General features: G+C 41.6%; 1 protein-coding gene across 4 annotated transcripts in view; it reads right to left on the reverse strand.

Annotated features, from left to right (window-relative positions):
- The window catches only part of KAZN (kazrin, periplakin interacting protein), a 563,135-nt gene that overhangs the window by 537,232 nt on the left and 13,771 nt on the right, over positions 1-12,132 (reverse strand). The window lies entirely within an intron of this gene.

Consider the following 12,132-nt stretch of genomic DNA (forward strand, 5'->3'; position numbering starts at 1 on the left):
AAAAAAAAAAAAAGGATGCAGTAGTGATGGAAACAATTTTATTTAACGAAATTTATACATTTTATAACAACATTTTCATTCATTTTTAATACAGCGCTCGCATCTCTGCACTATACTCCGGCCAGTGATGTGAAGAGAACATCACTCATTCATATTTTCCGCCCATAGTGGGGATTGGCCGGATGGTTGCAGCCAATCACAACTCTCCGCGGGAAATATGAATAGGTGTATATATACAGCAGTGCAGGGGACAATAGAAGAGTTGCATCTATACATTATACATAAGGATCGCAACGGGCAATCTGTCAATTAGTTCAGGTACTACTACTCCCATCATGGAACAGTGTGTTCCATGCTGGGAGTAGTATTAATACCTAAAAAAAATTAAAAATAAAGAAAAAAAGTGAAAAACATACACACTACATTTTTTTCTTTTTTCTTTTTTTTTTATTATTGTCGGCTACATTTTTAGGTCCCCGCCTGCCCACATAAATTGTTCCCTGTTTTAAAAATTCATAAAAATGTTGTTATAAAAAAGATACATTTCGTTAGATATGGCGTTTTTCTTAGCGTTTTTTTTTGACGGGACGGCGTGCGCAGAGGATGCAGAGGATCCCGAAGAGGACGCGCCGGAGCCCAGAGGACAGGTAAGTGATCATCAGCGGAGCTCATGGAGCACCGTAAACGGCTATCCGGTGGCAGCTGAAGCAGTCTGCGCTGCCGGATAGCCGTTTATGCGATGGCCCCGACCTACTAAAGCATCGTATGTTGATGCTGCCTCTGAGAGGCCATTGCATGTTGAAATTATCGTATGTCGGGGCCATCGGTGACTGCAAGTATTTACTAAATGCACACAGAGGGGGAGAGATTTATTAAAACCTGTCCAGAGGAAAAGTTGCTGAGTTGTCTATAGCAACCAATCAGATTTTTGAAAAGGCCACTGAAAAATGAAAGAAGCGATCTGATTGGTTGCTATGGGCAACCCTGAAACTGAAACCTCTGGACAGTAATTGATAAATCTTTCCGATTGAGTGGTTGTAACACAGTCGGTTTCATTTATGTGGATGATAAGTTAATGGCGGTTTACAGTATCCCAGCATTTGCCTTGGATTTTTGCATAATTCAGCCTTTATAAATTTGTTGATCATTGTATGTAAAAAAAACTGTAAAAAAAACCCAGTAAAAAAACAGTAAAAAAAACCCAGTAGAAAAACAGTAAAAAACAAAACAAAAAAAACAACAACATCTACCAAGTCAGTTTTCCAAAGATCACTTGAGATAACGGGATGTCAAAAATGTGCACTTTTTTTGTGTGCAAAACGACACAAAAATATGCAAAAAACACCAAAATGAAGACAACAATCATCCATATATTCACCCGTTTACCGTTTTTTGACTGTACAAATATGCAAACACGGTTGGAAGAATATTTCCATTAAGACACACATCGAAACAGATGTTCAAGGGTTTGAAAGGATTTGCCGCTCACAAATTGGAACATGACTGAGCAATTAACGTTGCACAAAGCCTTCGTATCTTTAATTTCACTTCCTTACATTCCTTGCTCTCTGTTTACAGAGGTTATTGTTTTGATCTGGTAAATTACGGTATAAATTGATATCACAGGAAATGAGAAAGTCGTTAAAGAAAAGCTATGTAGGTTCACACCCCCTTTTGACAAGGGGGATAGTAGTACTCAGTTACAAACCTATGGGACTTCTGGTATATATCCCGATTGAATTACTCTCGGGCTGCAGAGATTGCCCAGAACTTTTAAACATCCTGCTGACTGCCTGGCAGGCAGGTGCAAAGAATGGTTAGTGAAGGGGATGGGTGGGATATGAGGACGGAATATGAGGTCGGCCTATGAGGACAGGATATGAGGATAGAATATGAGGTTGGCATATGAGGACAGGATATGAGGACAAGATATGAGGACAGGATATGAGGATAGAATATGAGGTTGGCATATGAGGACAGGATATGAGGATAGAATATGAGGTTGGCATATGAGGACAGGATATGAGGACAGGATATGAGGACAGGATATGAGGACAGGATATGAGGACAGGGTATGAGGATAGGATATGCGGTCGGCCTATGAGGATAGGATATGAGGATAGAATATGAGGTTGGCATATGAGGACAGGATATGAGGACAGGATATGAGGACAGGATATGAGGACAGGATATGAGGACAGGGTATGAGGATAGGATATGAGGATAGGATATGAGGTCGGCCTATGAGGATAGGATATGAGGATAGGATATGAGGACAGGATATGAGGACAGGGTATGAGGATAGGATATGAGGATAGGATATGAGGACAGGATATGAGGACAGGGTATGAGGATAGGATATGAGGATAGGATATGAGGTCAGCCTATGAGGACAGGATATGAGGACAGGATATGAGGACAGGATATGAGGACAGGATATGAGGACAGGATATGAGGACAGGGTATGAGGATAGGATATGAGGATAGGATATGCGGTCGGCCTATGAGGATAGGATATGAGGATAGAATATGAGGACAGGATATGAGGACAGGGTATGAGGATAGGATATGAGGATAGGATATGAGGTCAGCCTATGAGGACAGGATATGAGGACAGGATATGAGGATAAGATATGAGGACAGGATAGGAGGATAGGATATGAGGTCACGATATGAAGGGGGAAATGAGGATGGGATATAAGGATGATATATCAGGACATTATATGAGGTCGGAATATGTTGTCAGAATATGAGGTCAGAATATGAGGACGGGATAAGAGGTTGGAATATGAGGACGGGATAAGAGGTCAGAATATGAGGACGGGATAAGAGGTCAGAATATGAGGACGGGATAAGAGGTTGGAATATGAGGTCAGAATATGAGGACAGGATATTAGGGCGGGAAATGAGGGTCATTGTTGCTTTACCTCTCCCAAAAGATTTAGATAGGAAAGCCAACTCTATTAGTAGGTACTGCTATACAAACCACAACTAAGGGTATATTGGGATGATTTATCATAACCTATTCAGAGAAAAAAATTGCTGAGCTGCCCATAACAACCAATCAGATTGCTTCTTTCATTTTTGAAAAGTGAATTTGGAAAATGAAAGAAGTGATCTGATTGGTTGCTATGGGCAACTCAGCAACTTTTCTTCTGGACAGGTTTTGATAAATCTCCCCCTATGAAACTATGCATAGAGCCATTCACTCTCTACAGATTAGCAGAATGGTTGGTCTCAGTCCAATTCTTTAGAGATACTTTCATAATATTCACCACTATTAAAAAAAACTGAATTTGAACATTTAAAGGGGTACTCCCTTGGAAAACTTTTTAGTTATTTATTTTTTAAATCAACTGGTGCAAGAAAGTTAAACAGATTTGTAATTTACTTCTATTAAAAAATCTTAATCCTTCCAGTACTTTTTAGGGGCTGTATACTACAGAGGAAATGCTTTTCTTCTTTGGATTTCTCTTCTGTCACGACCACAGTGCTCTCTGCTGACCTCTGCTGTCCATTTTAGGAACTGTCCAGAGCATGAGAAAATCCCCATAGCAAACATATGCTGCTCTGGACAGTTCCTAAAATGGACAACAGAGGTCAGTAGAGAGCACTGCGGTCGTGACTGAAGAGAAATCCAAAATCCAAAAATAATACGTTTTCTACGGGAGTACCCCTTTAAGCCACAGCCCCAGGAATGTCAGTGAATGCCCTAAAATGCCCATTTTTGGGAAGGGTTTGCCTTAGCCTTGTCCCTTTGTGGTCCAATTGTGGGATTGTCTGGTCAAGATCAGGTCTGTAGGAAAGTGGGTATTATCCTTACCCTAACAGAGTCCTTAAGCTACATACAACTTACGCGCACATCCTTCACCTATTACAGTGTTTTTCAAACAGTGTGCCTCCAGCTGTTGCAAAACAACAACTCCCAGCATGCCCGGACAGCCGTTGGCTGTCCGGGCATGCTGGGAGTTGTAGTTTTGCAACAGCTGGGGGCACACTGTTTGAAAAACACTGACCTAATAGAAAATGAACATATAAGTACAATCCTAAATTCTGTTTTGCAGGACCCATGTGGCCGGGTAGTGTTGAGCGGCATAGGCCATATTCGAATTCGCGATATTTCGCGAATATATGGACGAATATTCGTCATATATTCGCTAAATTCGCATATTTGTAATATTCGCGTTATATTTGCACATATGCGAAACTTTGCACAGACGAAACTTTGCATATGCGAAAATTAGCATATGCAAATTTTCGCATATGCGAAAATTCGTACGCCAGTCTCACACAGTAGTGTTAGAGCCTTCTTTACACCACACAAGCTGGAAGCAGAGAGGGATGATCACTGGGATGTGTACTGGGGGAAAAATAATAATAAATAAAAAAAAACTAATATTCGTAATAATTCGGAATATATAGTGCTATATTCGCGAATAAAATTCGCATTGCGAATATTCGCGAGCAACACTAGTGGCGGGCTTATCTTCGGTAACAGGAGGATTTGGTTCACAAATACAGGATCATAGGCAATAAGCAGTTAAAGGAACGTAAACAGGCTCTTGCAATGGTTAAAACACGATAGAGGTGGACGGCCAAGGGAAACTATAAGTTACAAAATATTTAATTTCCTGTTTACTTTCAAGTTTTGCGCCCGATAACATCTGTCTTATCTCAGCCATTCCACGCACGGTGCATTACAATATAGGCAGAGATTAAACAGCTGTGTGGTGTTAGTCCAGCTGAGACATTCCGCCGAATTCCCAGCATGCAACAATTATACACATCTACTATGGACGAGTCTATACAGGATCATGTATGATTCTTGGCACTCTGCTGCCCCCTGCTGTTTCTGTTCCCTATTACATAGGCAGATCTATGTATAGATTGGAGTCTGTTCACATGATTGGTTTTCTCGTTCATATTCATTTATTTTTATAAAATGTTCAAGAAATGTAATGTTTTTCAATAACTAGATGTTAGTCTTTTGAAAAGCAAAAAATAATATGTACTTTTTATTTTTTTATTTTTTTTAATGTTTGTAGCTTTTTACCTTTACCTATATATTTTTTTTTAATTTTCCCTGGAGGCAGCCATATTGGAGGCATACATTTCTTTCTGAATTAGCTGTATAATTATTGTATTGCAAAAAGGAGTGCCCTCATGCTCTAATTATATTATGATTGCTCTGCAGACTCTTTCCCAGTCTATACAGCAAAGCTGACAAGTGAGCTGCAGAAAACAGAAAATGTCAGCTTATTATTAGTGATTAGCGGCATTGCCCATAGTCAAATTCGCGATATTTCGTGAATATATAAACAAATATTCTTCCTATATTCGCAAATTTCACGTATTCGTTATATTCGCATATGGGAATATTCGCATATTTGTGTATTCGAGGAAGAAAACAGTGAGGGGGTGGGCAACTTTACTATTGGTTGCTAGAGATGTTGTTGATAACCTCTGACAAGTGTATTTGCATCATTCTAATTGGCCCACAAGTGAAAAGAAGGAATATGCGAATATTCACATATGCGGAAAAAAAGCGAATAGTCGCAATTTTGAATGTATAGTGAATATATTCGCAATATTTGTGAATTCACAAATTTGCGATGAAAATTCGAAATGCGAATATTCGTGCCCAACACTAGTATCATGTCTCCTCTGAGGGTCCACGTTAAAGCTACATTATTTCAAGGTAGTTTATCAGGCCGGTTTCATAAAGAAAAAAAAACTATACACTTGCAAATCTGATTTAAAGGGGTATTCCATGATTAGTTTTTTTATTTGACTGTGCTACAGGGGCTGTAAAGTTAGTGTAGTTGATATTAAAATGTCTGTACCTGTGTGTGATGGCTGTTCTCCCAATTCTTATGTGATCTTTGCCTCGATGTTTATTTTTAGCAGCATCCAAAATTAGTGTTTGCAGTAAAGCCCGAAACATTACATCTCTTGTCAGGTGTTGTAAAGGAGCGTGCCTGTGCTTCAATGGATGGAAAATCTAAAAATATACAGGAAAAGTGCTCCATAGTGCAGTATGCACAATGCAAGAGGATAATAGAGGGAGTGGGGTAAGAGATACGCTTACCCCAAAAGGTTGTGGACCCCATTCACAACCATGGACAAAATGTGAGGGATGATCGTCCTGCAGCCCTTCTATCTATTGGATCAATAGAAAGGGAGGAAAAAACGGCCATCTCTGGCGCTGGTCTGCTGCAGTGGTTAGGACTCATACATCTGATGTAGTGGTTTAACCCCTTAAGGACGCAGGGTTTTTCAGTTTTTGCAGTTTCGTTTTTTCCTCCTAACCCTTTCAATTTTCCACCTAAAAATCCATATTATGGCTTAATTTTTTGCGTCACAAATTCTACTTTGCAGTGACATTAGTCATTTTACCCAAAAATCCACGGCGAAACGGAAAAAAAATCATTGTGCGACAAAATCGAAGAAAAAATGCCATTTTGTAACTTTTGGGGGCTTCCGTTTCTACACAGTACATATTTTGGTAAAAATGACACCTTATTATACTGTAGGTCCATACGGTAAAAATGATCCCCTGCTTATATAGGTTTGATTTTGTCGCACTTCTGGAAAAAATCATAACTACATGCAAGAAAATGTATACATTTAAAAATGTCATATTCTGACCCCTATAACTTTTTTATTTTTCCATGTACAGGGCAGCATGAGGGCTCATTTTTTGCGCCGTGATCTGATTTTGGTACCATTTTTGTTTTGATCTGACTTTTGGATCACTTTTTATAAATTTTTTAATGGTATGAAAAGTGACCAAAAATACGCTTTTTTGGACTTTGGAATTTTTTACGCGTATGCCATTGACCGTGCGGTTTAATTAACATTGTATTTTTATAGTTCGGACATTTATGCATGTGGCGCTACCACATATATTTATTTTTATATACACTGTTTTCTTTTTTTTATGGGAAAAGGGGGGTAATTTTAACTTTTATTAGGGAAGGGGTTAAATGACCTTTATTAACACTTTTTTTTTACATTTTTTTTTGCAGTGTTATAGCCTCCATAGGGACCTATAACACTGCACACACTGATCTTTTACACAGATCACTGGCGTGTATTAACACGCCTGTGATCAGTGTTATCGGAGCTTGACTGCTCCTGCCTGGATCTCAGGCACGGAGCAGTCATTTGCCGATAGGACACCAAGGAGGCAGGTAAGGTCCCTCCTGGTGTCCTGTAAGCTGTTCGGGATGCCGCGATTTCCCCGTAGTGGTCCCGAACAGCCCGACTGAGCAGCCGGGATACTTTCACTTTCACTTCACATGCGGCGGTCAGCTTTGATCGCCGTGTCTGAAGGGTTAATACAGGGCATCACCGCGATCGGGGATGTCCTGTATTAGCCGCGGGTCCCGGCCGTTGATAGCCACCGGGACCGACCCGATATGTCGCGGGAGCCGGCGGAGGACGTAAATATACGTCCTTCGTCGTTAAAGGGTAGCTCCCACCATCCTATTTTTTTTTTTTTGCTAGCCCGTTCCCCCCCCCCGTGCTACGGCACTAGCCCGTTCCCTCCTCCCCCCCCTGCCCCGCATACCCCGTTCCCTCATTACACTTGCAGTTACTGCAGAGTCCGGCAGCGGGCGTGCAGGGACAGCGGCGGCAACGAGGCGGCGGCGGCGATGTGCGGGAGGAGTGGCCTCCCAGCCAGTGGCCGGGGAGCCAATGCGCTCGCTCCCGCCTGTCTGATTGACAGGCAGGGAGCGAGTGCAGCCTAACTGAAAAAGGACTGATTGCCACTCCAAAATCCGTCCTTTTTCAGTGGCCGGTTTTTAAATGTAAATTAAACCTTTTTATTGAAAAAAATAAAATAAAAGTATATTAGAGATATGTTGTAGTACATAAGTACTACAACATATCAAAAAATAAAGTTGGTGACAGTGCCCATTTAAGGGGTTAAAAAGGTTTTATTGTATAAAACACATGCAACGCGTTTCTGGCTCGAAATGGACCCTTTGTCAGGCAAGGTCGAAGCTCTGTCTCCTGTAACCCCGCCTAGAGGAATACTCACAGCCCTCGCACAAATACAGCCTTAGCATGCTTAATACTTGTAATACTCATGGCTGCTTCGTTGCATACCTACTTGTATAAAATACAATAACCTTAGCAAAGCAGTCAGAGGTGGGCCATAAAGTGCGTCCGGGGGCACGCCTTTAGAGGGCAAAAGTCAACCTAGTAGGATGAATCAAAATCTTAATAATTATCATCCATTAATCCACACACGCTCGCCACCTCAACCATCCCATACCCCTGGAAGACAGAATTGCGACTGCCAACTAGTGACCTAGAAGCTGTTGTAATTACGACCACTCCGATATAAACAGACCGTCACCCGAACCGGACCAATCTGACATACTAGCTGCAGCACATATTAACCAACTTACCTTTGTAACACGACAAGAGGAAAACTTTTAGATGCTTGGTATCTAGTATAAACCTAGTGCTTTCCCAAGTCCCTGCTATAAAGAGGCAAAATAACTTGTTAGCCAAATGATAGAACCTTACAACATGGCCTATGAAGAAGATGACCTTGTGACACAAGCTCACCTGTAGTCTAAACGAGACTCATGTAACCACCTTACCTGCAGATGTGACCTTAGCTGTAGGACGTATCTACCCAGTAACCCCTGACTAAAGCAGCGCCACCCACTGCAGCATACAAGCATCTACAAAACAAGATGCGTTCCATGCTGGAAGTAGTAGTACTAACTAAGAAAATTTAAAAAAAATAAAGAAAAAAAAAAGTTAAAAACATACACACACACATTATTAAACACATTATTAAAATACATTACTAATAAAAAGCTTTACAAAATTTATTATAAAAAATATTTTATTTTTACATTTAAATGGCCCCTTTCTACCTTTTTATTATTGACGGCTACATTTTTAGTTCCCTGAACGCCCACATAAACTGATCCCTGTTTAAAAATTAATTAAAATTTTGTTATAAAAAATATACATTTCATTAAATAAATTATTTTCCCATCACTACTGCATCCTTTTTTTTTTATTTTTTTTTAGTACTTTACAAATTTTGAAAAAATGCCAAAGGGGCCAAAAATGCAATTTCCACTCAAAGGTAAAAAACGCCAGAAAAAAACTCCAGAAGCAGGAAATTGCGCAGGTGTTTTTTTCTGGCGTTTTTGCAGCACAAAAAACCAAGTGGAAACGTAGCCTAACTCTAGTCATGCAGCCTTAGGCCAAACTCTCAACTCCATAGTTAACCCATTCCATCTCACAGTCTCTTCACCCAGCGGACTCCTACTAGAGCAGCAATAGTCTTACAATAGCAACAACTTCAACCAACCACTGAATCTGCAACCCGAGCATAAACAAGCGCATCTCCCCCTTAAACATGGAGCATACCCCCCAAAAACTATATCCAGAGAGAGATCTCATTGGCCAGGTCAGTCAAGGTATTGGCAGATTTTTCCAGGTCTCAGGTTAACCTAGCCTAAATGTGCACCTGTTACTAATAAGTTAATTGAACCAACTAATCCCACATTGAGAGCTCTGTCCTACTCTGGACAATGACATATATGAGTCAAACCAAGGAGCAAACAGCAGAAAAATATAATATTTCATACACGGCCACTGTTTAGCCTGATGCTACATTACAGGGTGTATCACCAAGGTGTATACCTCGAAATTTAGTGTCAGACTGAACAGTGGCCATGTTGGAATGGACTCCAGACTAATACCTTTATCCTGGCAATGCTATAGTGTGAGCGTCTTAATTAAAGAAAAAATCTGATGGAAACGGAGAATGAAAAAATAAATAAAAAATGTAAGAAGGAAGAACCAACAAAGGTCTAGGATTCCCCTGGGTATCATAACTACCCCAGAGAAGGGAAAGTTGTAACAACCTGTGGTGGCCCAGTACAGGAGTTGCACCCCTGTACCCTTGCTGCCCTGTAAGGCAGCCTCCATACAGTGACCTCTGGGCCCCCCTGTACCCTATGTATATTCCTAAGTGCCTGTGTTGTATAGTGTATTGCAAATAAAATGTGTTATGTGCCTTTAAGACCTGTTGTCATGTGATTGTAACCCAGGAATGTACCAGTGACATGTGACCTACAGGGTGACCTATGGGACCCCTCAGAGTCTCCCCATATAAGCCCTGGGTGGAGCCTCTGCTCTTCTCTTTTGCTGCTTAGGTGAGTTACAGTAAGGTCAAGTACTGTAAGAGAGTGTCTGGAGTCCAGAAGAGGCCTAAATTCAACCAAGCAGCCACGGATCCTAAAGTCCAGTACCCAACAGGTCAAGTCAAAGCCTGGTAAGCTACAGAAGGGGTGAAGTCAGTCATAGTCTGCCATAGTCAAGTCAGTCCAAGTCAATCTGTCTTCAGTCAGCGTGGCTCTACAGCAAATTGTCCCAGTCCACCATAAGTCGCAGCAAGCCCTGTGGTCTCAGAAGTCCCTGGTCACCTCTTTGGGCCTAGCCAAGCTATATAGACTGTTACTTTGTCTGACTCAGTAAAGCTGCCGTTGTTCCGTAGCTTGGCTTCGGAGTCATTATATGTCCCCGTGCCTAACCCAGGATCCAGCAGCCTACCTTCAGGTGGTGAAGCGGTTAAACCACGCCTTGGTGTCATGAACACAAGGGGTTAATAGCATCTGCTCCTAGGGTAATTCCATCTGCCCTGCATCACACCCTCACCACAAACCAATCACAGTAACATACTAAATAGCCCAAGACCAAAGAAAACATACTTTAACTCCTAAATAGACTATACAGTGCCATGAACTAGCAAAATCCTAGCCAACACTATGCTATCTGCAAAATCTCTAACACCACTTGCTAGCAGGCGATGGCAGTATGAAATTGTAAAGCCAAGGGTTGGCATCCAGTGTACTGTCCTGGCATTCACCAGAATTCTGTTCTCCACATTTCAAACCTAGGCTTCCTTCTCTGGACTCACTCCTGCTAATTCTACCATTGTTACAATCCTTGCTCTGCCCTCTAGGGAAATGCTTCTCCAGTGCATGACCTGGACTGTTGACCATGCCTCTGTTCTCATTAAGCCTGTAGTACATGCCTGCATCTGAGCTCTGCTGTTCTATGAACTCAGTCCTGCAATAACGCTAATTAAAGGGGAATTCACTTAACTTCAGCAGCTCAGCAGTTCAAGTACTGAAAGGATTAAGATTTTTTAATAGAAGTAATTTACAAATCTATAGAAAGGAAAAAAGAGGGTACCATAAGCCTCTAGACTAATACCATAAAATGGTACATGATGATAACCAAATATTAAAAAGAACTGTGCTTCACTTTGATGATGATAACATTTATTTATAAAATAATTGCAAAAAGGTAGGAAAAAGATAACATTAATAACAACCTCCTTTCACAGGGCCCTTGTGGGGAGGTGTTAAAACATATACAGAATGGTATAAAACAATGAAATCTTAATAAACCGCTATGTATTGCTATAATCCAATAATCCGACATTTAATATACCGGCATGGATCGCTTCTCATATGAAATTAATTGCAGACAATGTCCATGTATGGTTTACAGTTCAGATTAAAGGGGTTCTCCGGTGCTTAGACATCTTATCCCCTATCCAAAGGATAGGGGATAAGAAGCCTGATCGCGGGAGTCCCGCCGCTGGGGACCCCCGTGATCTTGCACGTGGCACCCCGTTTGTAATCAGTCCCTGGAGCGTGTTTGCTCCGGGTCTGATTACCGGCGACCACAGGGCCGACGGCGTGTGACGTCACGCCTCCGTCCCCGTGTGACGTCACGCTCTGCCCCTCATTGCAAGCCTATGGGAAGGGGCGTGACAGCTATCACGCCCTCTACCATAGGCTTGCATTGAGCAGCAGAGCGTGACGTCACACGCCTTCGGCCCTGTGGTCACCGGTAATCAGACCCGGAGCGAACACGCTTCGGGGACTGATTACAAACGGGGTGCCGCGTGCAAGATCACGGGGGTCCCCATCGGCGGGACTCCCGCGATCAGGCATCTTATCCCCTATCCTTTTAATCTTTATTAAAACGGTACTTTAATCTCGACCCTTTCCTCAGTAGAGATGTATTATAAGTGAAGCTCAAAGTCCTTTATATATAGTACCTGTCTGATTATAGCAG

This window comes from Hyla sarda, chromosome 10, assembly GCF_029499605.1.
Source record: "Hyla sarda isolate aHylSar1 chromosome 10, aHylSar1.hap1, whole genome shotgun sequence".
Taxonomy (NCBI): domain Eukaryota; kingdom Metazoa; phylum Chordata; class Amphibia; order Anura; family Hylidae; genus Hyla; species Hyla sarda.